This window comes from Parasteatoda tepidariorum, chromosome 10, assembly GCF_043381705.1.
Source record: "Parasteatoda tepidariorum isolate YZ-2023 chromosome 10, CAS_Ptep_4.0, whole genome shotgun sequence".
NCBI lineage: Eukaryota > Metazoa > Arthropoda > Arachnida > Araneae > Theridiidae > Parasteatoda > Parasteatoda tepidariorum.
In genome coordinates this window covers 68,051,280-68,078,366 of record NC_092213.1, presented here as the reverse complement: position 1 = coordinate 68,078,366, position 27,087 = coordinate 68,051,280, and the positions used below count along the sequence as shown (strand labels likewise).

At 30.0% G+C, this 27,087-nt stretch overlaps 1 protein-coding gene across 1 annotated transcript in view; it reads left to right on the top strand.

Annotated features, from left to right (window-relative positions):
- The window catches only part of LOC107451475 (microtubule-associated protein futsch), a 147,943-nt gene that overhangs the window by 37,642 nt on the left and 83,214 nt on the right, over positions 1-27,087 (top strand). The window lies entirely within an intron of this gene.

The window sequence follows — 27,087 nt, the reverse complement described above, 5'->3', positions numbered from 1 at the left end:
ATAAAAACGGACCCTTCACAAAATATTTTAACTTAAAAACGGACCCTTCACAAAATAATTTATCTTTTAATCGGACCCTTCACATATTTGTTTATCTTCATTATTGTTTTGTTAATCGAATAAACCCTTCCCGGGTGGGGGGGGGGGGAAGCAGATGTAAACGAACTAAGTTTTGTCTTCGGCTGACGCTTCTTTCTTTATTCGTCCGAAATTAATATTCTGCTTTCAGCAGTGTAGGCTAAATGCCAAATATTTGTATGTTGCATCCCTAATTTAGTAGCAGCAATTGCTGTTTATTTTTGAAAATTTAATTTTTTTTATTATAATTTTACAGTGTTGAGCATAATCTTATATCTATTTACAATTTAAAAACTCATTGAAAAAGTTTTTGCAATAACGGACCCTATTCGCACAAATTCATAAAAGCGGACCCTGGTTGAAAGAATGTAATATTTTCACAATTTCACGAAAAACGGACCTTTCACAAAATGTCTGGACAGACCCCTGATACTGTTTTTCTGGAAAATCTTAGTCTGCAATAAAAAAATTAAGATCTTAATATTTTTAAAGTTGTCCCCTCTCCCTGCTTCACATTAGGGGGGTGACGTTAAGGGGTTGAGTTTGGTATCACATAGACAGTCTACTTAAAGAACGGATGCTTTAGATATCTGTTTCCCAAACTTATGACCTTTGTGTACCCTTTCTAAATTTTTCTTAACGCTGCGTCACACTAATAAAAAAAAAAGAATGTATTTTTTACTATAAAAAATTGCACAGAAGTCAAAAATCACAACTGGCTGATGAGACCGCTAATTATTAACTGATAACTCTGCTAAAAATAGCCAATAGAAAAATACGTAATCGTAAATTTTCATGGCTAGCTTTGTTTTTAAATGAATTTTTTCGAAATTTTCGTTTGTTGCAAGATATTTCGCATAAGAACGCGTACCCCCGCTAAACTGTTCCCGTACCCCTGGGGGTACGCGTTCCACACTTTGGGAAACACTGCTTTGCATATTACGATTAAGTCCAACGAAAACTTTCTGAACCTATTAAACGTTTTCAGAAGTTCCACCAGTTGTGTAAAACAGGAAGAAAAATCATTCACGAACATCTGTTGGATCTTAACTTTTCTTCGCACAGCCTTTTTAAGTGTGAATGAAAGGTTCAAGGTTAATGAAAATGAATCATGCCAAACGGAGACTTCTTCGTCTCAATTGAAGTATTAGCTTAAGATTTGAACCGGAAGATGAGAAGGACAAAAAGAATATTAGCTTTATTTTTTCCCCTCTCCTAATACTGTTCATTTAATGTTCAATGCCCTTTTTCTTTAAGGTTGAAGAACATGTTCATAGCAAATTTATCGAGAATAAATGTACTTAGAATGTGGTTTTTTTTTTTCGTCTATTGGTATTGTTAGTTTCATAATTATTTCAGTTTATAATTAGTTTCGTTCATAATTTGTTTGAAATCAGGTGTGAGATTAGACATCCTAACCTTATGAGGGCGTTTAATTTTTCATGACAACTTTATCGGTATTTTTAAGTTTAGAGAAATTTGAATTCAGGCCAGGGTTGGTATTTTGTCCGGAAGGAATTTTTCCAGGACACATGGAAAAAATCGGAAAAACAGTAAACTGGATAAAATAGAAGAAAATAAAATTGACCAATATAATTGTATATTGATACTAATAAAAAATAATAGTAGCAATTTAAAACGAATAAAATTTAATGATACACATACAAGTAACATAATTTTCTTTAAAAAAAAAAACTTTTCATATTTGTTTATTTTTAAAATCTGATTTATTATGATTGATTTTAAATAATGATATCCCTATTTTCCTAAAATCTGTGCATTTAAATCTAGATGAATTATGTATACTTAATAATTTTCACTTTACTGATTGTTCAATTTTTAGATGGAATTATTTAAAAAATGGTGTTGTAAAATATATATTCAAAAATTATTATATTGCTAAAAATATTAATTCAAAAATTATTTCTTTATTACAATTTTTTTTCAATTGTTTTGCAAATTTTAACGTCAGTCTATTTTTAATTAATTTTATTAATTTATTTTTAAGAGTTTTCTCTAATTTACTTTTTCTGGTTTATTTAACAATTAAATAAGAACTAGTTTTTCGTTAGTCTAAATACGAATGAGTTTTTCCCATTTATTTAACAATTAAATGGGTACTAGCTTTTCTGGTTTATTTAACTATTTAACAATTAAATAAGAACTAGTTTTTTTGTTAGTCTAAAAAAGAACTAGTTCTTCTGGTTTATTTAACAATTTAATAGGAACTAGTAAATTCAAAGAAAATAGCTGGGTTGCTATCTACTCGTAACTGGATAGAAAAAAAACAGCTATAATATTTATACTTGAAAACATAAGTTTTATTTTTTAAAATAAAATAAGATTTTCAGTTTAAAACATTAAAAAATCACTTCCAAATTGTTTAACACTCAATCAAATTCCCAAATGTTATAAAATTTTTGATTTGAAAATAAAAATTCAGTAATTTGTAAATAACAAACTGTTAAAAGTTAAGTTTATTTTATAAATTATAATTAATTATTTTTGGATAGGAGTGCAAAAATACAATTTAAATGGAAAAATTTGCATTGATACATAACATTAGCATACTATCTAAGAACTGTTTACAGCATTCGGTTATGAAAATTAGTATGCAGTTTAAAGTTAAAAATACTATGTGCGACTTGTAGTATTATATAATAATCTATAATTTAATTGCAATATTTTAAAAGTTCTTTAGTTATAAATAAAGTTCTACTATATTACCGTATGATAAACTACAATTTTAATTTCTTAAATTCATTATATTTTCCTTTTGAAGTTCTGCTTTTTTATTGCAACTTATTTGAAAGTGATTTATTTAATGATTTTGTTGTATTATTAGTAATACTATTATTACTTGATCAAGATTGCAAGTAATAAAATATTTAAAATTTTAATTCAGCATTTCTGTTTTTTTTTTTTTTTTTTTTTTTTTAATTACCATTTGAGAATTACCATCTAATTACCATTTGTTTTCTGAAGAAGAAAAAACAGTCTTTTCCAGATTTTTTACATCCTGGAGGAAACTTGTAATCCGTGATTCAGATAAACCTAGTGTCAACTAAGAAGTTTGAAATCTTGAATAAGTTGCTTGAAAATATAAAAATACAAACAAATCACGGCAGAATTACTTCTATACTGCGTAACCATGAGTAACCATGCAATAATTTGTTTACACTTTGACATTTATAAAGCTTATTTCGATTTTCATACTTTTTTTTTTTTTTTTTTGAGACNAGTTTTTTTTTTTTTTTTTTTTTTTTTTTTTTGTTTACCAGAGTTAATTTTTTTAAAAATATTTTATCTATACTTTTCTATACATGTGTAGGGAAAACAGAATTAGTCATGAAGCATTTCTTCCCTAGTATTGCATCCTCTTAACATTCATAATTATGGTTTAAATAGTATTAGAATCCGCGTACCTAACTTAGATAATTATGACATGCTGCTTCGAAATTGTCCGAAAAACGATAGACAATTCAACATTTTATCAAAAATATAAAATATTTTATCAAAATTCAATATTTTTACCAAAAAAAAAAATTATTAAAAGTTAACCATTTTGTATGTAGTAGAATAAAATATTAGACTCCCATTACAGAAAATAGACGTAGCTCTTAAAGAAGCAACAACAAAAAAAAATGAACAGTGAATTTTAAATTTCATTTTCCTTGGTTAGTGACTGTTGTTTTCTTTAAGATAAGTGATTTAAGTAATCATTTGAGGAATCGTTTTTCAGTTTTTTTAAGTAGATAAAACCAACTTTCAGTGACCACACATCACATAAATACAGCACAACTAGAGTTGCAACACTGAACACGCATCTACAACTTTTGGAATAGATTACAGATCTCGCTGTTCTTTTGTTTTTAACGTCTGAGTTCTTGAAAACACGCAAGATTGACGACGTCAAAATAGTAAACGAAACACTTCCTGGTTAACGTAATTTATAGTGTTGGGAAAGTGTTTCACAGGTAGCCGTGTTTACCGCTTTCAGATCCATTGCCAAAAAAACAATGGTAATTTTTAAGAGTTTAGTCTCCGATCGAAATCTTAATGTCATTAAACTTTTGATCTTGAATCTCGATCGAAAGGGGCGGCATTTCACGCTTGGGGATCTTTCAGATATTCGTCTATTTGGAATTTTCGACGTGAGATTCCTTTTAGAGATAAATTCACTTTTCTAAATTTTTCTTACGGCAATTTCGGTTTCTAATATAATATTACTTTAGAAAAAAAAATTTGCTTATCAGCGTTTTTAAATCTTTAAAAATACGTATTCGACAAAATACAGATAAAATCAGTGTCTTCCCCCCCAAGAGCTTCATGGTACTAAGGCTTGTTTTAATTCAACTATACGATTTATTTATTTTTTTGGAATTTATGCTGTGTGAAAGTTTACATATTCAGTCGATTTTTTCATACATTATTTTCTAATGGTACGATTTAATTTTAAATAATGGGATAATTTCTTTTAAAATAAGGGTTGTAAGTGAGAATTTGTTTCATGTTTGTTCATTATCTTCAATTTACCGCTTTGATATCCAACCTTCACAGTTGCCTTTTTTTTTCCTTGACGATTACCGGTTCATTGAATCTAAATTAAAAATTATTCCATTGAAAAATCCCAAAATGTTTTATTAGGGAGATTTCGCACTTTTATCTTTCATTCCATGTGTCAGATTTGAAGTAAGTGCGCAGGCGTCAATTCTAGGCAACTTTACATTAATTAACATTCTAATTTATGTGGAAAAACATCGCTCATCTTTTAATACGCCATTTTGTTTAAAAACAATCAGCTGACGCTGACGTCATAGGTTGTCTGGGTACCCGTGATTCTGAAGTGCAAGCATCTAATTGTATCTGTGGACAGGGTGCAGTTTTACACAAAGCGTATGATCGAAGCAAAGATAACTTACTGTTTAGTAATTGTAAAATCATTACTAAGTTTAAATACCGATTTTTAAAGATGTTCATCGTGAAATGTTGCTTAAGAAGGTAATATAGGAATACATTTTTATAACGAAGCACATATTTTGGTTTTAGTCTTTATTTTAGAATAATCGAAAACCAAAACCTCACATAGTTAATTCCTTAAAATTAGAGACAAAGAAATATTTTACTGGTGAACAGTAACTTAAACTTTAATTTTATACTGATAACCTAAGAACTAAATATTCGTTAAATAAGGAAATATACTAAAGTGATTTGATTTTCTTTTCTACAATAAGGATGTGCGGACAATGGAAAAAGATTTAATGGCTTCGCCTTTATTTTACATAATGAAACATAATCACGTAATGTGAATTTGTATTATTAAATATACATACATTGGGTGAGGTGGAGTAAAACGGACATTAAAAAAAATTTTTATTTTTATTTTGCTGCATTTACGGAAAAGTATTGTTAAAAAATTTTTAATTTGAAAAAATAATATTCTAGAGTACATTGCATATTTCAATAGAATTTTTCGACTTAATTCGGGAAAGGGGTGGACATATTTATGAACAATTGTAGTTTAAGTCCGTAAGTAATTGTAGTAAATGTAAAGTTGTAAATTTGTCCTTATTTTGCTAATAGAAAAAAATAGTTTTACTTGTAAATTTTGTATTTAATACTGATAGTCTGTAGTGTTTTATACTAATCTTTATCTTCCGAAATGTAAAAAAAAAATTATACTTACCCTCCTTTATAATTGAAATTACATATTTTTGAGCAAGCTATAAATTGTAAATTTTTAACTTACTTTGTAGCATAAATATCCTGCAGCGAGCCCTGCAAGTTATTTTTCATCTAAATTTTTTTTTTAAATAATGGAAAAGAAATTTGAGACTTTTTGAAACATCTCTAAACTTGTTTCGAATCGAAATATAAAGGGGGAGTTAAGAAAACATCGCAAAGACTATAACATGCTTGACTTTTATTGTTTATTTTCTATACGCCTTGTGTTCGATAGCTTTATTTGTAAATTTTTAAATCCAGAAAAACCATTTGAATGTATTAAACCCAGAAATTGTTTGTAAACGATAACTGAATAATTGAAAATGAATAAGTAGAAAAAAATTAAACTGTCAATTTTCTAAAACTACTTTATGCCAAAAATTGTTTTAGCCTTTTTAAATTTTTCATTAAAATTTGAGATGAGTTCACGCAATATGTAATCTGTCTTTTGTGCGTAACTATAATTTTTTATTTGATTTTAGCAAGCAAAAGTCTATTTATAATGAGATAAACACCGTTTACGAACTTCTTATTTTATAAAAGCGTTTACGTTCTAGCTTGCATTTTCTCGCTTTTTTATTATTCCCTGAATAGTTAATCTCAAGCAGTCAATTCACATCGTCGAAAATATTTTTTTAAGAACCGCAGAAAAGAACTATTATTTAAGCTTTGCTAGAAGATTAACGAACGCTCAACTCTTAGCACTGGCCAAAAAAAATAGCCTTTCATCTTTTCTATAAATAACTTTCCGCTCCCTTGTTTCATCGCGGTGAATAATTACTACTGAATAACCACTAAAAGTACAAAAAGAATTTTTCCCGGACCGCTGAACAATCATGTAAAATCCGTGTTTTGTAATTCAGGCATGAAAAATCCGCCCCTGTTTTGTTAACGCCTTCATTAACACGGCTTTATTGCTAACTGCTGAAGTTTCGCAAATTTTAATTGAGTTGAAAGACTAGGACGGCTGATAATATTAAACAATAAGATTAATATTCTTACTCTTTTTTTTTCTTTTCTCTTTGCTATTCTAAGATTAGAACTAGCCTTGAAATAGTTACTAGCATTTTACCAAGAAATATTTTTATTTCTTATTTAAATAATGTTGTATAAATTGGACAGTTTCGCAAGTTTATCTTGTAGAAGTCATTGTAAAAAATAAAAATATGTATTCTGCTTAAATGTCTTTTGTTAGTAAGTGCTATGTACTATCTTAGAAAGTGGGCTATAAATTTAGTTTAATGGTTCAAAATGGTTATTTTTTTTTGTTGGTACTATGATAATGTTCGCTGTTTTAATTGATTCTGAAGGCCAAGAAGCATCCCCTTTAAGTGAAACATGCGAAACTCGTGGAAATTAAATAGAAATTTTAGGATTAGAAGTTTTTCTTTTACTCGCGGATAGTTGTTATTGAAATAGTTTGAACATTTCAGTTCGCAGTATTTTTATAAAATTGAAATGCGTGGTGTACTAGCATTTCAGATACATTAAAAAAAATGCATTACCTAAGCTTCAAGTGAAATATAATAAATTTTCATAAAGTATTTATCTATAGTGTGTTTTCGGTTATTTTCTTTATTTGTTTTTTCCGTTTATCATAACTTTGAATTCCTTTTTACATCGGCATGTTTTTGTTCCAAGAAAGCCATAAAAAAGGGTTTCGATTTCTTACACTAAGGGAATTTTTTTTCCTTTGTAAAATTCTTTTTTCGTTCAAAATCAGAATTCATAAAAATCTGAAGTGACAATATTTCATAAATATGGAGAATTTTTTTCTATCAACTTTCTCTGTTGAGAGACAAGTGGTAAAAAATAGAAGAAAAAAAAGATGTTTTTCTCAGTGCAAGGAGAAAGGCTAATCCTTGTTGACATTTAATGCTACTAAAACTTTAAATCTAGTGTTGTGATTTTTATTCTGACATTAAATTTTTTAACAGATGAGCATTAGCTCAAGAAAAATATTTTATTCAAACAAATATAAGGAAATTTTGGGTGATAAAAATCAAGATTTAAGGAAAAAATAATTTTTTTTACTATAGAATAGTCTTACAATTTAAGAAATATATTCAAATTGTTAATTTAGATATTAAAAAATACATATATGACATCTTTACTACTTTCATGTCCACTTTCTATTTACTTTTTAAAAAGGTATTTGCCCGGATCGGGACTGGGTTTTGATCCTCGGAACCGCTAAAGACACACTATGTACATGCGATATACGTGCTCTTAAAATATGTGGTATTGATTTCGAACATTGATCAGCACCAGGAAAACAGAAAACTGAAGAACATTTCCTTCTCTGGCGATTCTATCTAAATTGTGAGATGATCTCGTGAATGAATAGTACTGCCCTCTATCGGGAGTTCTGAGCTAAGTCGCTCTATTGCCCTAGCGGTGCTCTCTTGTCAAACAAAAGGCTTTCCTTCCTGTCTTAATTCGCTTGACCAAGTGTCATTAGAAACGACAAAATATTAAAAGATGCTAACTTTGCTCTGGTCAGCGGTGTGGTAAACTTTTAATGTAGGAACTTTTAGTATATTAAATTCATAAGGTTTTTGCTCACCACTACTTCTAATTAATTCAAAGGCTCATGTGAAACTCCGCTTTATTTCTAAAAAATTGGCAAACCGAAAATTTGCAAATTTTATCTTGTAGTTCTCTATCGTTTTTAAAAAAAAATATTTTGTCGAATCTGGAGCAATCGGCATTTTTGTATTACATCCTTTCTGCACTTAAAGTATTTTTTAAAATAGAAGCGGTTTATAATTTTTTTTTGTAAATTATTTTTATACTTGCATTAAGAGGAGAGAAAATGTCTGTTATTAAATCTAGATAAAGTATGGGCTTTATGAAGGTATTCATTATAATGCTTCAGGTAACTAAAAATAAGCAAATCGTGATTTGAAAGCGGCAAATGTGTTTCTCGGGGGTGGACTTCTCACAAAGAAATGCTTTTCTCCGAAATGGTTCTTTTTTGATGGGTTTTCATGTGAAAGGGTCGTCGACACCGACAGTCCTTGGAAAAAAGAAAAGAAAAGTGCCATCATATCGCACGCCCTATTGGGCGTTATTTTTATGCGAATTTTTTTTCTTGTTCTCTTGAGAAATAGATCACTGTGCTTAATTTTGTATTGTTTTGAGTAGCTTCTGTTAAGAGAAATTTAAGGCTATTTTACGTTTTTTTTAAAAAATATATATTTTTTTTTATGGTGATTGTGAGCGTTTTTGTGGGTTCTACTTTGAAAAAAAAAATCTTACATTTCCAAAATATCTGCAAAAAGATAAATTATTTTTTTTTAACTCTTTTGTTTTTAACTTAGATGAATTTAAATCAATAATGATTCATGAAAATTTTATTTATTAGACTGAAGTCAGAGGTCTGTTTAGAGGAAATTTGTGTCCGTTAATGAACCCTTCACAAAATATCTTTTCATAGAAACGGACCCTTCACGAAATAATTTATCTTTTAATCGGACCCTTCACAAATTTGTTTATCTTCATTATTGTTAAGTTAATCGAATAAACTCTTCCCAGGGAAAAAAAAGAAAGACGGATGTAAACGAATTAAGTTGTGTGTTCGGCAGGCGCTTCCATTATTCGTCCGAAATTAATATTCTGTGTTCAGCAGTATAGGCTAAATACCAAATATTTGTGTGTTGCATCACTTATTTAGTACCAGCAATTGGTGTTTAGTTTTGAAAAATAAATTTTTTTAATTATAATTTTACAGTGTTGAGCATAATTATCTATTTACAATTTAAAAACTCCTTGAAAAAGTTTTTTGCAATAACAGGACCCTATTTGCACAAATTCATAAAAGCGGACCTTGGTTGAAAGAATGTGACTCAAAGCTTATTTTATATTCACAAATTACGAGTAATTTTTCACAATTTTACAAAAACAGGACCTTTCACAAAATGTCTGGACAGACACCTGGAAGTATTACCGGGAACTTTCAGAGATTTTTAATTATTGAGGGCGACATGTACCCTTTGTCACCCATCAAAGGACGCACAATATACGGTACTAAAGTTGTATCTCCAGAGGTGCGTGAGTAATTAATACAGCACATAATGGAGCATTGTGATGAATTTCCTTTCTTATTTCACGACAGGGATGGAAATAATTTTAATATTTATGAAAACCTACTGTTTTGAAATGTCCCGAACTCATACTTGCGGTGATTCATGTGATTTAGAGGCTGACGGAAAAATTTTTCATAATCATTAAAATTCAAAACAAAAAGATCTTGACAATATAGCAGACATCTCATGAAAATATTTAAAATTGAAATTAAAAGCCGCCAGCAACAGCTAGATGGTGGAAAAATTTTGTCAATATATTGTTTAAAATTATTAAAAAAAAAAGTTGTTAGGATTGTGGGAGGGATTGAAGAAGTATTTTTTTTTAACCGTCGATGAACAACCGACCCAATTTTTGGGTTTATGACTACTAATGTTCAACTCCGTAGCCTTGTAAGTTTGAACCCAATCCAGAAGACAAGGGAACTCCTAGATCAGGGATGGCGAACCAATGGCACGCTTGCCATTTATGGCCCCGACACAATATTTCGGGCACGCCACCGATCACATTTGTTATCACACAAATGGTATTACACTATGAAGCATGTGTAACAAATTAAAATTCACAAAAAATACACAAAATAATAAACAATTATTGATAAAAAAATTAACAATTAATGCTAAACAAACAATAACCATAAAAAACAAACTAACAATAAATAACTAGCAAAAAAATTAAGTCCTGCTTAAACTAACGTCTTACAACCTAATATATGTTATTTGTCATTTAATCTGCAACAACAGAAGTCGCACTGATGTTACTTTAAGTTGAATTACGCGTATAACTGAGACATTGCAAAAGTTTTTCTTTTTTTTTTCAATGTAAATAAAGAGTTTTGAGTTGATAGTATTTAGTATTATTATTTTCCCAATAATCACGAAGTCAAAATTATTTGACGGCACGTCTTATGACCTCATCAAACAATTCTTTAGAAAAAAGGGCACGTTGGTGTATAAAGGTTCGCCACCTCTGTCCTAGATCGAGAGTATTGGGAGAAATTTGTCTTCGTGGAGATTTTTACGGATCTAACCAGCATTTGCATTACATGGAGAAGACCACGATGACCTCCCACGGTTAGCTTGACGGCAAGGGGACTCTAACCCGTGATCTGTATACCACTGAGGATATTTCACGTCAGCACTGTGGTCGGTGCAAGCCGGATGCGGATTCGTATCGACCGACCAGCCATCGCCGGGATTCGAACCCGGTCCCCTCATTGGAAGGCGAACGCTCCATCCCCTGAGTCATCGCGTCACAAGCAGTATATTTAAATGCAGTTGTGCTGTGCATTTAGTTGGATTACCTCTAAAATTTATGTTGTACAAGATAATTTTAAAAGGTGATCAAGCTGGTCACCAAAGACAGAAAGTTCTTTACTAAGGCTTGTAATTCTCTAAGAAAAATGTAATTTATAGTAATATCAATATAAATAACATAATTCTTTTATATAACTTGAAATGATGCTTTTATATTACTTTATTTTTTTGTTGATGTTTTAATCTACGTTCTATTAATTCATAAAACAACATAAAACAAGTTTAAATATTTTCTTCTCTGTTTTAGACTTCTGAATTCCACCTCAATATTTATGGTTTCTTTATTTTTCTTAATGCGTTTACTTCATTTTAAAAGCAAATTATTTAAAAAAAAAATTATTATTGAAATTTAATAACAGCTTGCATGACTCGGCGTTGACCTTCTGGTAGTGTGATTACAGAACAAGACTGAAATATGTAAATCTAGATGAGGCTGGCTGTTCCTTTGTTACGAATGAATGATATGAATAGCATCTTTCATCCAAAGAATCTCGTTTTTTCATGAAAATAATGCATCTTAATATTCGTGTACATTTCTTGTTCTCTGACTGGCTTCTAAATTGAAAAGATAACATGAAATTAGCGTTAAACGTGTGAACACTAGGAAAGAAAAGCCTGAATTCATGCCTTTTCATTCTGTGTTCCCTAGACAACATTAGTGTTTAGTGAAAACAGTGTTTTTCATCTTTTACGCTAATTTAACGTCTTTCAATTCTGATTTCTAAAGGTAGAATTTTCTTCCCATTTATGAAAAATTTATGTTTTTTCTTCAAAACTTGTAGTTGATAGTAGAGCTTGTAGTTGATAGTAATTGTTCTAGTGTCTGGATCAACTAATACGGGGTATGTTACATCGGTAAACGAACATTGATATAAACTAAGTCTGATCAGAGTGAAGAAAAGGACCGTCGGTGCGACTCGGGGACGTTGAATTCTTGAGGTTGACTGCTAAGCTGTTGTTCGAATTTTATTCAACAAAGGACAACAAGACGCTATTTCAAGTGATCCATATGAAATCTGCTGAAGGGAGAGACTGAAAATTGTTCTTTCCATTTTAGGAAGTCAGAATGGAAAAAGGTAAAATTCATGTCCTGTTTTGGGAGCGCAGAATGTGAAGACATAAATTAGTGCCGATCGTCTTTGCAAAGCAGTTGAAAAAGACATAATTCATGGATCCTTCCTTTGGAAAGCAAAAGGGGAAGGCGTAAATTCACGTGTTCCGTTTTAGAAAAGCAGAATGGGAAGACGTAAATTCATGTGTTCCGTTTTAGGAAATCAGAATGGAAAGACGTAAATTCATGTGTTCTGTTTTTAAAAAGCAGAATGGGAAGACGTAAATTCATGCGTTCTGTTTTAGGAAAGGAGAATGGGAAGACTTAAATTCACATGTTCTGTTTAAGGGAAGGAGAATGAAAAGGCGTAAAGCCATGCTTTCCGTTTTTTGAAAATGGAAAGACATAAATTCATTCAAGTGCCTGTCTAGGTAAAGCAGAATAACATATATTAGTGACGAAGGACCTCCTCTTACATTAGGTGAATTTAAATCCCCCCCCCCAATTTTTAAGTAATTCTTAATTTTTCAAAAAAATTTTTATTTAAAAACGTAGATAATTTTTTGTAGAGAAAAAGAAAGAAAGAATACGGAAAACTCAAGACTTATTCACAATTTTAAATCAATTATTTGATGGGTTTTTTATTCAATTTGCTTTAATTTTTTCATAGTAGAATGTATTAGTTACTTTTTCAACTACAAAAGTAACTAAATTTTTTTTATTAAACTGCCTTTGTTTATTCATAGATTCCATTTGTATTTTAAAATAAAATTTTATTTTTTTAGGTAAGGAATTTTGTATTTTACACCGTTAAGGGTGAGTTTGTTTTAATTTATATTGAATGTCTCAATAATAGTTCATTATTATACATAAATTTGATATAAAATTTTATGTTTATATTTTGTGTTTCAGAAAATACAAAAAATTAAATGCTTTCATCGTCTTCCTTTAATATTTTTCGCTGTTGATAGGATTCATTTCTATCCTATTAAATTTAACATGCGACTTTATTAATTGTTTATAAAATCTATTGACTTTGAAATCACTAATTTTTAATAATAATAACATAATTAAACAACCAACATAATTAAGCAATTTAAAAAAAAAACTTTGTAAGCAATTGGGTACCTACAAACTGGAGAATAGAGCTGAAAATATCTAGTTGTGTGCAAGATGTGCTAACCTTACTATTAGGCTCGGTTTTCTATCACGATTAATCAATTTTCGGATGAAATTCGGATCAGCTAATCAAGTTTGACACTTACACGTGACGTCACTTGAAGACACCCATTTATGCACGTTTTGGTATGTATAGAAAATATCATCATGCGTGTCTCAGCAAAGTAATAGTTTATAACTGATTCATGAGATCTATATTTAAGTAGTTGATGAATCACTTTTTGCTTTTTCAATGGAAGCACTCTGTGCTGAAATATTTTCAAATTTAGAAAAGAGCTACAAAGTGAGGTTAATGCGAGGTTGTACATGAAATTAGTTCTGTGAAAAATATAGAAACGAAACAGTGCTGAAATTGTAAGCTATTTAGAATTTGAAACTTATTTTTTAAAAAAGTCATACTTAAAATTCGATTTCTCAGAAATTATTCGATCGATTTTGTTTGAATTTTATATTTTGTCATGAAAAATTACATTCTTTAAAATGATGTAAAAAATTGCATACTTTACAATTCAATTTTTTCCAGACTATTATTAAATAAAATTAAGAAAATAAACATTTTCTAAAATTTTCTGCGTGAAAATTATTTTTAGATAAACTAATTTTATAATTGCGTGCAAAAATTCTTCAATTCGCTTCAAAGTTTCTCGAGACATGGTGAAATACTCAAAAAGTAAAATTAACATTAAGGGGTACAAGCTTTGGACAGCTCTCCTGACCGAACTATGGTGACCATTTTTTACAGATTGCGACTGCTTCCCATATTTAGGGGGTCAGAAATCCGGATCCGTCAAAAAGGATATGTTTATTCAGAGAAAGTACGTTTTTGGGTCTGGTTTTGTAACTTAAAATATCGTATTCACAAATTACCATATTTGAGGTCACCTTCTCGAACCATTAAAAATAAGTCCAAGAACGTGAAGATCCGATCATTAGATCAAAAGTTATCCAGGGTAATCAGTGTATTTTTTTCGTTCTGTGCATCCTTCGAATTTACCTCTTTTTGTAGTGTTTTCTAATTTTTTAAAAGACTATTTTGGGGCTAAGTGGTCCGTTAACTATTTATTATTCTCCATACATAGTCTCAATAACAAATTAGTTCTTAAGAATATCAATGTATTTTAAGCAACAATTTAGCGTAAAACTTTCATTATAATATGGAAAAAAAAGTAAACATACATCAAGCTTCAGGTTATCATGTCTGTTTTCAATAATTTTGGGACTGCTTCACATCAGCAATTCATTATTTTGAAAGAAAAAATTAAAACTAATTATGCAAACTTTCAGTCAATTACGTATTTCATATCTTCATTACACCATTGCTAATCGGAACATGGCGTCTGCTTTTCAAGTTACATGACTAGATTTTTGGGAAGCGGAGCGTGACGTCACACGAGGACGATTTCAAAAGTGAGATTCTGTATAGGAATTTGTTCTTGACGCTTGGCAACACATCAAGTTGAATGTCCGAAACAGCTTTTTTGAATAGACTCTACCATCTTCGGCCAGTTGCTCTTTTGGGCGTCGTCTCATATTGAAATTCCCCGAAATTACAAGGTCAAACTGATGCTATATTAAAATGCTAAATATCTTCTATTAAATAGAATAAAATTTAGGGAGGTATATGTTATACATAAAGGCACCGTCCCTTCCACTATAAGCTCACAGACCCCCACGATTTTTTCACTCTAGTTTTTTGTTTGGTCATGTATAGAATGTTTTGTTAAAGTTATAAATTCAATTTTAAAAAAAAATCTTAATTATTTATTATATTAATACTACTCTCTTTACTATTAATGATTGCTATAAAAACACGTAAAATATTTTTTCGTCAGATCGGAATAATTAACAACAGTGTAAAAATCTAATTCTTAGTATTGCTTTATAATTTTAAATTATTAGTTTAACTGCCTACAATGATTGCGCACAGTTCGACAAGAAATTTATAATAAAAGTAAATATAAATTATTTACAGTTTAATAATTGTAAAATGATATTTTAATCTTTATCATAAAATATGGTATAATGAAGTAATATATAATTACTTTATTTATCGAAACTTCATACACTTAATTTCGAGTCTTTTCATTTGAATAATCAAAATCAAAAATGTAATAGAGAATATTAAGAATGGATGATAAATATTGCATGCTAATACCGTTAACTTTCGATTTCGTTTTTATCATTTAAATTTCGAAGTTTTTTACTATTATTAAATAGATGTATACATTAAAAAAATTTTAAATTATCGTTTACTTCTTTGGATAGATGAGCTTTATTATAGTTATGTGTAAAGTTTTCAATTTGCATGAAAAATTCGTGAGATGTTGCAAATATTAAAGTGCTCTAAGTGCTGACTCAACTGGCTAAATTATTGGAAACATATTTTTCAGATTGCGGCTGTGTCCTCTCCTTATTTTGCTAGTCAAAAATCCAAATCTGCCAAAAAAAGGCATATTTATTTAAAGAAAGTACGTTTTTATGTCTTAATTTTGTAACATGTAATAGTTAGCTCTAATTAGTATATTTGCGATCAACCTTTTGAACCCTTATGATTGAGATCTAGTTTGTGAAAATCTGATCATCAGAATAAAAGTTATTTAGGGTAATCTCTTTTTTTCGTTTTTGCTCACTATACGTATTAAACTATGATTACGAAAATCGTTGCAATTATGTCTATATTAAAAAGCACTTAACAGTTAAAATTCTTAATTCAGTAAGATTTTATTAATTCGTTTTTATTAATACCTGTCAAAAATTCTTAAACGAATTTAAAATTTTGAATTGAATTCTGTTCAATATAGTTAATTAATCTGCATTCCCGTATTAATTTAGTCAGGAAACTCAACCTACCATTGCTAATTGTACATGTTTTATGTCATACAGTTACGTAAGTGAATGCATTCAATATGATTTTCTCTTCCTTTTTTGTTGTTGTTCAATTTCATTTATTGTGCTTCACGGAAACTTAATTACTCTCCTAAAAATAGTTAAGCAGGCATTAAATTGAGTGACTGTCTGGGCTGTTTTAATTCTCCCGAGCAAATAGCTATTATTTTTATTTCCCGTTCATAAGCCATTTCGTCGCTGCCAACTAAGAGGTCTTAATATTTAGTTCGCTGGGGTTCCAGCCATGGTAGGTGACATAATCCTCCCGTTACCATAGTAACTTGGTGTGTTCGATGTTATGCCATGATAGCGATATTAAATCTGGAGGTTACTGTCATGTCTCCGGAGACTTTCTCCTTCAAGATGGCCAGGGCTCATTAGTCGGAGCTTGTTTTTTTTTTTTTTTTTTTTTTTTNTTTTTTTTTTTTTTTTTTTTTTTTTTTTTTTTTTTTTTTTTTTTTTGCGAATTTTTGCGCAGTCGCAATTATTTCGAGTCTGAAGTTTCTCCAAACGTGATGGCACTATTGGAAATATCGATGTTGGAGGTCGATACTGCTAGGGGGGGCTCGGTGTCTAATTTAATAGATACTCCTTCCTTGCAGAAATCGGAAATTCAAATCTGTGTTTGGGGTTGTCTATAAATGTTTGCCAAACGTGCAAAGAAGGGTAGCTGTCTCTGAAAGGAGAATCCAATTGAGGTCATTAAAACTGTATTACTATTTCGATATTGAAATTAAGCTTTTGTGTGGATAAATAATTGGCAGAAAAAATATTCTATAAAGAATAAAATTATTTTCAACAAATTTGATAGTGTAGTTTAGGTCATTGAAATTTAACCTCTTCAGGACCGTGATCACGCGATTCGCTCTTCATGGCTATTATCTATATAAAACGAGCCTTTCTGACACCAGTGGCTCAAGATCACACAGATGTGATCTCGATTTGTTACTCTTGTAATAAAACTCGTATAAGTACTCTTTAGTACATACTCTCATGACGCGTGGGCCTGTATAAGCGCTATTTTATTTTTTTACCGGTCGAATTGGATAATTTTTTTAAAAAAGTCTATGAATATTTTGATGGAAACTTTTTTCAAAATAAAATTTATGCTAGGCTAACATAAACATCTTTTTTTTTTGACCTGGCCTAATCCGGTGATCCTGGTTTATATATTGTTTCTCCCCCCCCCCACCAATAATTACGCGTCTAATTTCATGGGGATCTAATTTAGGAGTTTGCTCTATACGCGTCTGCACGCCATTGCAAAATGTCACACTTCATACTTCCAACCATTGACTATGTCACAGGTCACGCTATGTTACATGAACATCTACTTGACTTTCAGAAATAAGGTGCTTGAGCTGTATTTCGTTAATTTTGAGAATCATTTCGTCACAAAATCACGTGATTTGTGATCGAATATGTGTCAAAATTTTTTCGTTAACTCGAAGCCTGATCGCAGTGCATTGTGGGAGATAGTTAACTAGAATGATGACTAGGTGATTTAAAACTAGTGACGAAATAACCCGATCGGCCTGTATGGTGGTCAAGTAGTTGACCTCGTACCAGAAAGATTCCGGGTTCAAATCCCGCTTCGGGCATGGGTGTAATTTATCCCTCTAATCTATCTGTCCTTGTGTTGTTGGGGCGATATTGATCCAGCTATATAGAATCCACGATAGTGATTAGAGAAGTTACTACATTTGCCGATTCAAGTTTATTATTATTTTGAAAGAAAAAAATTTATATATATATTTTTAATTTTGACGAAATTCTTTTCCTTGAAAAGGTGACGATAGTTATTTCGNATTATTTCGAGTCTGAAGTTTCTCCAAACGTGATGGCACTATTGGAAATATCGATGTTGGAGGTCGATACTGCTAGGGGGGGCTCGGTGTCTAATTTAATAGATACTCCTTCCTTGCAGAAATCGGAAATTCAAATCTGTGTTTGGGGTTGTTTATAAATGTTTGCCAAACGTGCAAAGAAGGGTAGCTGTCTCTGAAAGGAGAATCCAATTGAGGTCATTAAAACTGTATTACTATTTCGATATTGAAATTAAACTTTTGGGTGGATAAGTAATTGGCAGAGAAAAATATTCCATAAAGAATAAAATTATTTTAAACGAATTTGATAGTGTAGTTTAGGTCATTAAAATTTGACCTCTTCAGGAACGTGATCACGCGATTCGCTCTTCAAGGCTATTATCTAACTAAAACGAGCCTTTCTGACTCCAGTGGCCCAAGATCACACAGATGTGATCTCGATTCGTTACTCTTGTAATAAAACTCGTGTAAGTACTCTTTAGTACATACTCTCAGAGCGTGCAGGCCTGTATAAGCGCTATTTTCTCTTTTTACCGGTCGAATTGGATAATTTTTTTAAAGTCTATAAATATATTCTTGGAAACTTTTTTCAAAATAAAATTTATGCTACGCTGACATAAACACTTTGTTTTTGACCTGGCTTAATCCGGTGATCCTGGTTTATGTATTGTTTTCCCCCACCAGTAATTACGCGTCTTTTTTCATGGGGATCTAATTGAGGAGTTTGCTCTATACGCGTCTGTACGCCATTGCAAGATGTCACACTTCATACTTCCAACCATTGACTATGTCACAGGTCACGTTATGTTACATGAACATATACTTGACTTTCAGAAATAAAGCGATACGCTATAAGATCATACTTCAACTATGTATTTTAAAGACATTTGAGAGTATGATAATGAATATATGCACTCAGAAGTAAAACTGTTTTGATGATACACCACTCCTTGAGCTCTATTTCGTCACAGAATCACGTGATTTGTGATCGAATATGTGTCAAAATTTTTTCGTCTGCTCGAAACCTGATCGCAGTGCATTGTGGGAGATAGTTAATTAGAATGATGACTAGGTGATTAAAAATAGTGACTAAAAAACCCGATCGGGCTGTATGGAGGTCAAGTAGTTGACCTCGTACCAGAAAGATTCCGGGTACAAATCCCGCTTCGGGTATGGGTGTAATTTATCCCTTTGTTCTATTTGTCCTTGTGTTCTTGGGGCGATATTGATCCAGCTATATAGAATCCACAATAGTGAGAGAAGTTAGTACATTTGCCGATTCAAGTTTATTATTATTTTGAAAGAAAAAATTTATATATATATTTTTATTTCTGACGTAATTCTTTTCCTTGAAAAGGTAACGATAGTTATTTCGTCACTTTGACTAAGCTTATACCCGGAAACTATTCCGTCGAAAACGAAGAATGTTTCGTGATATTCGAGTATTTGTTTTCTACAGTGTACTTAATTACAATGAAAGAAAAAGCATAATAATGTACAATAATACACTTGTTTTACACTACTTTATGGACAGTTTCAAAAAGATTGAAGGCATTGCATTGATATGAACAGTAAAGTTTTGACAATAATTTAGTTTAAATGTAAATCCCAGTTAAATTTTTATAGTAAATTTATTATTCTCTCTAGTAACTTATGTATTTGCAAAAGTTTTTTTCATAAATATCTCAAAAATTATTATTTTTAATAGAATGATCTTACATAATTATATTTAGTGCATAGGTATTAGTCGAGCTCAAAATTGGCTGTTAACATTTTCCCTACCTTTTTGAGAAAAGCCCTTATATCTTAACACATAATTTCTTGTAAATTACTAAATGAAACTTCAGCAATAAATTAAACTTCAGCAATTAAACTAATTCTCAAAATTTTGTTGCTGGGCCAAAAATTTTGTATTTCAACTAAATACGGTGTGGGGGGAAATTTTAAAATTTTCAATTTATTCGAAAGGGCGGCTGTGGTGAGATGATAAATGTTCTCCGTAGTTTGTTCTGTTCATTCGTAGAATAATAAAGACATTAAAATTCATTTTTGGTGCTGTCGATCAGGGAGTATTATTAAGGGAGGGATCGGGTAAAATATAGATCTTTTGCGGTTGATAAAGTGCCTCATTAGGTCCAAGAGAGTTTGAAAGATGAGGGGAGAGCAATTTTCGCTAATGCCTTTGGAGCTACTAAATGTAATATGCTTTTTTTTTTACTGCCGAAAGATCAATTTCATAGTTTAATATCCAAGATCTTTTGAGGTTCGTAATTATCTGCACCATGTCAGCAGAAGGATATTATTTCTTTAAGAGAATTATGTTTAATTGGGCCTGCCTGCTCGATTTGCTCACCAACTACAAAGACAGAAATAGATTGTTACATCGAAGCTTAGAACTATTTAATTAAAAGATCCCAAGAATTTTTATGTGGGTCATGAGTTCCATTCTGGAACCAGACTGTTTGTATGCGCAGAAAGGTACAATTTAAATTTGTCGTGGCTGAAAGTCCCTTCGTTTGTTGTTGTGTGAAGGTTTAGAATCATTTGATTGGGGTCAAAATAATGTAGCAATATCATGGTTTTCAAAATATGGAGCACTGTATATAGAAAACGGAGCAAGGAGTTAGGCAATGGTTGGGTGATGTGCATTAACGCTGATTTCATTTCACGCATTTAGTTTCGGCAACATGACAACTTTACCTACCAACTTTAAACGATTTTTTTTTTAAATTCTTATTTGATTTTGGTTATTATAAAAATTAAATTTTTTTATTTTCAAATAGTTTTAGATTTTTTTTCAATCGCTTTAGCAAGTCAAATAGTTATTTTGTATTCTCCATATAGCTATATACGTTGTCTATAGCCATATAGCTATATACGTATATACCATATAGCTATATACGTCTCCATATACGTTGACTAAACTCAGTTTTGCATGGATTTATTGCAAAGGTAAATGTAACTTAAAAGTAACTTACTTATCGTTTAATAATGTGAAACAAATAACTAATCAAAATCAAAAATGAAATAATAGAAAATAACATTAAGATGGAAAGATAAATATAGCTTGTAAATGCCGTTAAATAAGGCCATTAATTACGATTTGATGCTATTTTGTTTCCCGATGAAAATGACCGAAAAGATAAAACCATTATTTGTTTTATTGATAGATGTTAGATATTGTTTTTTTAAATCAAGACTTGCTGTTGACATACTTACTCTTTAAACGAAGGCCCACCCTTTACATATAGCAATTCTGTGCTTTCGCTAAGAAAATCCATTTACTTTGTTGTAAAAAAAATAATAATAATTCCGTGTGCGACTGTATTCTAGAAAAAAAAGGTATAAAATATTTTTACGAAAACCCTTTTTTTAGAAAAAAATTAGCTGTTTTATTTTTTTTTAAGCAAACTATATTTTTAATACTTTGAAAATCATGAGAATTTCATTGTCCGTCTGATTTCTCAACATATTTGGCTATCTATAGCCAAATTTGTTTAAAAAGTCATAACATTTAAACTATGTAGTCAAATTTAAACGAAGATTAAAAAAATAATACTCATTCCAGAAATTTAACTTCAAATTAAAAATAAAATAATAGTATTTTTTTAATTAAAAATTGTACTTATTCCTTTTAAAGTTTGTTAAGAAATAGCAGATAAATAATTTAAAAATCTGTCGTTAATATTTTAAATAATATTAAAATTTGTTTGATTCTTAGTATAATTAATTAATGAAATAATTTTTATATAAATTAATCTGTACAGTGTTACAAAAATAGTATTCCAGTCACATAATTTTAAAGCAGATTTCTGTGCCCATAAATTGACCGAAAACGTTACGGAGTATGTCGAGATATCATATAATCAGTGGCTACGTTTATCCATTAAAAGTTCTTATTCAGTGGCAACTCTGAATTTAATTCTAATTTCTAACACGTTGACATAATGATGCGCTTCATGAAACTAGCATTTTTCAAAACATTTAAAAAAAATAGTTTTGCATTTTAATTTTAAAAATTAAACTCTACATTTTAAAATAAATTCTTTTAGCAAAATTTTAAAGCCAAATTACCGCTTACTATCATCTCCTTATTTACGTATTATCTCTTTATTTACGTATTATCTCCTTGTCTCTAAGCAAAAATGGAATGCTGCATTAACAATTCTTTAAATGGCATGAAGCCAGAAAAAAGCATGCTTATTGCTTTATTAGTACTTCAAAGAAATAATTGTTGTTTTTAAATAAAAATTTTCTTAAATATTATACTAAGTTTGTATTAAATTGCTTTGTCTACCGTTACTAAATCCAGCTTTAAATAACTTTGAACAGAGTTTAGAATATACGAAATAGTTTCGACTTTAAAATTTCAAACTTATCCATTCCACATCTGAAATGCATGCTCTAATATTTCTATAAAAATCTTTTAATCCATTAATTCCTTGTTGTTATGCGATTCCCTTTCCTACCATTTAACGCAGCTGTTGAAAACGGATACAGTTAATATTCCCCCCATACTTACATTTCCCTTTTCAAGTAAAGCGATAGGGGGAGCTGCTTTTGAAAAATGTGAAAAGGAAATCGTGGAATATAAATTAAGGTTTATGTTTATTGCAAGGGGAAACGAGAGATCATTTGGTAACTTTGAAAGATAAATTATTGCCTCTCCCCCACTTTTAAATTATATCATTAATGATGCTTTTTTTTCGATTTTTATTTATTTATTGATCCTAAATAAATTTTATATCAATTTAGTATAATGTTTTGATTTAACAATTACCATCTAAAAGTCAGTTTGCACTCCATCGTATGGATCTCTTGCAGAGTTGCATGTATTATATAGAGGCCAAAATTATTTTAAATTCAACTTATAAATTCTAGATTTTATGATTAGTTTTGCTACCACTTTGGGAAAGATAAATGAAACTTTTAAAAAGTTAAAAATACAAGAAAAAAATTACTATGAACTTCATTATTCATATTCAATTTACAGTGTGCAGAAAAATAAATGAACTACTCTGAATAGATTTTTAAACGAATTGGAAAAATTTTTGCTCACAATTATAAGATTTGTGTATTCAAAGATATTTCCATGCACAAAATAACTTTCAGTAAATATTATTTATTATTTCATTTAAAACTGGTCGGAAAATGTTTGATTTGTAAAGTGTACAATTTTTTACACTATTTTGAAAATTTTAATTTTACGTAGCAAAATACAAAATTTGAGCGAAACCAAATTTTTAAAAATACGACCTTTTTTTAAAAAAATTCTTAACTATTGGGACTATATTTCCCAGATTGCTGCTATCCCCCATATTTTAGGGTTGAGAAATCTTGTGTATGATTTTGTAACCTAGAATATCATCTGCACTAATTAATTAGAATATTTGATGTCACCCTCTGGAATCTTTAAGATAGTCCTAAAACCTAAAAGTTATTCAGAGTGCTCTGTTTTTTTTTCCTTTTTTTTCATTTTGTAAGCTGTTTAGGTAATCCGTATAAGTCATTAGATATCGTACATAACTCAAAAGCACCGTAGTGTTCTTAAAAAATAAAAACGTTAACAAATTTGAAAAATCTAGAAAAATGTGTCCTAATATATGATAGTACAAAAACATATTAAATACGAAAGCTATAGTTCTCTCGTGTTCTTGGCTATTTATTGACAAAAGTGTGTTTATGAATTATATCAAAGTATTCCTAGCGTCTGGCTTTTGTCTAAAGTCTGTTTTCTCACTGTCGTCTAATGGAAGGCTTCTGTTTTCTCACTGTCGTCTAACGGAAGGCTTCTGTTTTCTCACTGTCGTCTAATGGAAGGCTTCTGTTTTCTCACTGCCGTCTAATGGAAGGCTTCTGTTTTCTTACTGTCGTCTTCACGCAACTTCCACATATGATTTTTAGACTGTTGGCGTTAATTGCGTTACTCAAATTCACCTAAAGTGCCAATAAACTACTTTTGGTTTCGATTTTTTAGTGTATAATAAAAAGTTCTTTTGAATTTTGCTGGAAAACCTGAAGATAAGCAATTTATTTCTACAATTGCAGGGGAACCATATAAAATTATTTGGACTTCATATTATAATTTATTATTTTTTGAAAAACATTTCAGTTTGCGCGTGCCAGTTCTTCCAGGAATCAGACTATGGAGTTCTATCGTAGCTGAACGTTTTGATTTGAACAGTTAACGAAATATTATTCAAATTTTGCTTGCAGATAACCTAATCTCTTGCGAACTGGTACCAATTCCATTCTTTTAGTTTCAAAAATAATCCTTCAGTCGAGCGTCACAAATCTTTCTGCCGCGATGCGTGGGACTTTAAAGTCACATCCCAGTTACATAAAATATGAATAAATGGAATACAATCTCTGATTTTAATCATCGATTGGGAATGCGACGCTTTATCGTAATCCATCGAGATAATTTGCATGGGTGCCAATTTATATTACCGTTAATGCGTTTCATATCGCCCGAGAGGTGCTTTTTTTTCTTCATTGACGTTGAACAGCCTATCCTCTTTGGATTTACATCCATCAATGGTCATATAGCGTAGTTAAATTTTCTGATATCATTATTTATCAAAAGTAGTTAAATTTGATGAATTTTCATAAAGAGTTAAGATTTCTGTTATGAATGTTCGTATGGAGTCAAATTTGTAAATATCATCATAGATTAGTTAAATTTTTTATTATGAATGTTTATATATAAAATAGTTAAATTTGCTGCTTTAAGTGTTTATATAAAATTTGAAGCTATGAATGTTTATGTAGAATTATTAAATTTTCTGCTATGAATATTCATATTAGGTAGTTAAATTTGCTACCATAAATGTTTTCTCTTTGTAATGTTATGGAGTAAGAAAACGCCTATAACAATTTAGTAGTACTTAAAGTTCCATTGAATGTCTCAGTTTGATTTGATTTGTTTCTACCGACTTTACATTTTTTAATATCATCATTAACAGCATTGGCACAACAGCCCTTCGTGAGCCTGGGTCTTCCTCAGAAGCTTTTCCCATTCTGCTCTTCTCCCAGCAATTGTTTTCCAGTTTTTTACCTTTAGAATGGAAAAATCCTCATCCACACAGTCTTTCCATCTCTTTTTGGGCCTTCCTCTTGGCCTTTTTTTTGGAGGGGGTTGCATTAAAGACTCTTAATGCTGTTCGTTCTGGGCTCATTCTCACTACATGCCCGGCCCATCTCATTCTACTTAGTCTTACATTTTTTTAGTAAAATAAGTAGTATTTAGAATAATATATTTTAATGATCAAGTGTACGTAAATAATGCTGTTAATTTTGTAGTTATTTGAATTATATATATTACCACTAGTTTTATTAAAGGTGCTTTTGCTTATGTTAATACGAATTATTAAATGTAAGATTAAGTATTTTCTCCTTATTTAACACTAGAAAGACAAATATCTATATTCCCGAAAAGCAGTCAAAATGACTGCATTGTGAAAGAGAAACTAATGTGTGAAGAACTTTGTTTAAAATTAATCTTTAATTTTTTTTTAATGTTATATAACTAGCTATTAGTGAATATTAACAATAAAAAAAATTATATATTGTACAAAAGTCACAAAATTCTAAGAAATTGTGTCATCATTGTTTTTCTAATTGAAATTAAAAAGTCAAAATGACTTTCTTAGGTAATCTAGTGTTAACTACAACTATGTTTCGAAGAAAAAATTTTGCTGTACTTCTAGCAGGTACTTTAAATTTATGTATTAACTAGCCACGGCTACCGGCTAGTTCGCCTACACAAACTCACTGCTTCGCGGTTGCACGTAGTTTTTCACCAACAATAAATAACTCAGGCTCAATAAGTAGCCGGAATCAGTTTTGCTGCTCTAAACACTTGGCTGTAATTGAAAGTCCATTACTGTCCATTGGGCAAATTACCTCGATATCTTCATTTCATTATCAAAAACCGATAAACAACTTTTTTAGTTTATACTTGTACTTTTGATAAGGAACATGTGATTTAAGTTTGACTTTTAGTTGTGTTGGAAAATGTTATTTCTCGTCTAATTAGTAATTCAATTGGATCAACCCTAATTACCCTGATAATTAAAAATATCAAAATGAAAGAAAAAATTTACAATTAAAATTTATCTAATAAGAAGTGTTTGGTTGAAATTCGAAACTTCTATCTTTGATAATTATTAAATATTAAAAGGAAACATATTTTTCTGTTTATCATGTAAAGAACACAGGCTTCAAATTTTAGCTTTCTAACTTCCTGGAAACTGAAAGAATTACTGATGAGCCATTGAGGAAGGCTTTTTATCTATACAAATTATATCCAAATTTATTAAATTTAGTAATTCTATTTTAAAAATTCCATTTGAGTATATAGTTTTCTTTAGCGAATGTAAAAGAATAATAAAAGATTGTAATCAGAAATCATAATTTAATTTCAATACAAGGAAGAATCTTACTACTTGCTTAAACCGTTTTGTTAAGTAAGAAAATGAAAGTTGTGAAACTTGTTGCGTGTTTGAAATAGATTCCGTTTATCACGCTAACTTTTATTTTGCTATTATGACTATGCATTCTTTTCGTATGACTCATCAGATGGAACTGTTATCGATCACGGTTTTCCACGTGCATGACTAGTTTCTGATACCTGTGACTCAGTATCTGAATCAAACATAGTAGCAGTCCTTAGTTTTTTAAGTGTATTGATTTTATTTATTGTAGACTATTACCAACCGGTAAATGAACTTTGAACTTAGGTAAGAAAAATTGTGAGTTAGATTTTTTTTCGTTTCTTAATTTTAAATGTTTGAATTATTGAACTTTCTTTAATTACTGAATTTAATTTTTATAAATACTAAATTTGATTTTTTAAATTATTGAATTAGATTTTTTAAATTATTAAATTTGACTTTTAAAATTATTAACTTTAGTTTTTAAATTATTAAATTGAATTTTT